Genomic DNA, 2307 nt, shown 5'->3' with positions numbered 1-2307 from the left:
CCCCGCCGCCGACGGGGGTGGGAGCCCCCGGGACGGGCTGGGGCTGAGCCCAGGGGAGGGGGATGAACGGGGTCCGTGCGGTCAGACGGCGGCTACGGGGTGGGACATGGACGCTGGGGTGACCACAATAAGCAGGGATGACAGGATAACCGGAGTGGGACGTGGAGCTCGGGGTAGGAGAGATCCCCGGGGTCGGATAGGGTCATTAGGGATCAGGGGAAAACCCCGTGGTGGGACAATGTCTGTGACATGGGAGGATCCCTGAAATGGGAGGATCCCTGAATCAGAAGGCCCCCTGTGTCTGCCGGGGTCCCCAGGATCCAATAGGATCCCCAGGGTTAGGCGGGGTCCCCGGGGTCACATACAGATCCTGGGGTCAGGCAGGGTCCCCAGGGACCAGGCTAGACGCCGTGGTAAGAGTTCCTGGAATCAGCAGGTCCCAAAGGTCAGGGGCTCCCTGGTGTCTCACACGGTCCCCAGGGATCAGAGAGGGTCCCATGAGGTCAGGCCAGACTCCTGTAGTAAGACAGTGCCTGAAATCAGAGAGTCCTCATGGTCAGGCAGAGTCCTGGGGGTGAGGCAGGGTCTGGGGTGGCACAGTGTCCCTGGGGCTGGGGTCAGGCCAGGCCCCAGGAGCTGCAGGACAGGGCACAGCATGGAGAGAGGTGAGGGATGCTCCATGAACCAGCATGCAGCGTGTCCAGGGCTCAGGTCTGTGTAGCCACGTGGCTCCCTCAGCCCCAGCAGTGGCTCCTGGCCACGGGGTGGTCTCTGGACAGTGGATTTTGGCAGAGGGGTGATGCCCCAAGGAAAACAGCTGGGGAATGGTCTTTGGTAGCAGAAGTGGTTAACACTAGTCATGCTTAGAGCTATTGTTCTCCACTGGTATTCAGCTTTGCAGACTTCTGCAGCTATTTCAGGCCTGCTGGAGGGCTCATGTACCCAACAGCCTGCCTGGTTTTTCTTCTAATTATTTCAGTCAGTCTAAAAAAAGATATTACCTCCCTCTGCAAACCTTGCCTCCATTGTTCTCAGCATAGAAAATAAGAAGGAAAGAAGAATAAAAGTCTGACACCCTCTACCTCCAGGTTAAATGCTCTTCTGCATAGGTATGGCAAGTGCTGAGAGGAAAAACAGGAGGCAGCTTCTGCTAACCAGAGGTGGAAGGGATAGCAGAGCATCCATCAGGGCAGGCTACCCCCATCCTGCAGGGCCAGGGGTTAATGGAGGAGCTGGGAATCACCCTGGGACACACCAGGACTTGAAATGAGAAATCCTGGTACTGTCAAGGCACGTTGACAGGAGAATGATTGCTGTGTCAGCAGAAAGACATCTCACATGGGAGGGAGCAGCTAATAGCTGTGCTGTGATGAATCTGGGTTTTGACAAGAGGCTGAGGCACCAAACACACTCGGAAAAGCCAAGAGAGGCCAAACAGGGTCTAACTGGTTGTGACTGGTGTGAGCAGGGAGAGAACACCAAGAGGGAGGACACATTGTGCTGACCACCATGGTCAGGGCATTGCCCAAGCACTGCACTTGCCCTCCCTCCCCTCTCACCTGCAGCATTTTGGGGTAGGACCCTCCTGTTTGCCCCAGTTTCACAGGGCTGCAAGAGCATCAGAGGCTGAGCCAGGACTGGAGCTTGTAACAAATAATTATTAGTGATAATTGGCAAAAACACACTGATGACATCTCCTTCCTATCAGCTCAGCTCAGTTTGGCAAAGGCTGTGGTCTCACCAAGACAATCCCCATGTTGTATAAACAACTTCTGTGCCTCCCCTGCTCCTCCTCCATGGCCAAGAGCCAAATTAGGCAAAGAAAATGCTGCCACAAGCATCAGTGATGGCACAGAGGGGCCTGGCCAGTGGCCAGGGGTTTGACAGCATCCTTCAGGTTCCTTCTTTACCTGGCACAACAGGCACCTCTGAAAGATACGTCAAGAAAATCGTGACTGGCCATCAGCATTCAGAGCTGTCACCAAGCCAGCCTTAGCTCCCTGTTGCCTAACACCAGGTGGGAGCTGGTTTTAAAACATATTTTCTTTGTTTGATTTCCTGAGCCATCAAAATGGGATTTTGGGTGGGAAGTGGGATCATCCCAGCTCACCCACAGCCTTCTCAGTGGGTGTATGAGAGCAAGACAGGGCGCCAAGTTTAGCTCCAGAATGGTGCCAGACATCACAAAATAAACTGTTGAAAAAATATGTTTTAGCCAGGCTTTTAAAGGAACCAAAAACCCCCAAATTACTGGAACTGTTGTTCAGTATTTTCTGTTTTCCTGGCAGGGCTGGGGGAGGTGAGGGG

This window comes from Geospiza fortis, unplaced genomic scaffold (assembly GCF_000277835.1).
Source record: "Geospiza fortis unplaced genomic scaffold, GeoFor_1.0 scaffold2, whole genome shotgun sequence".
In the NCBI taxonomy this organism is placed as follows: domain Eukaryota; kingdom Metazoa; phylum Chordata; class Aves; order Passeriformes; family Thraupidae; genus Geospiza; species Geospiza fortis.
The sequence above is the reverse complement of the archived record's forward strand: the minus strand, read 5'-3'. Positions refer to the sequence as shown.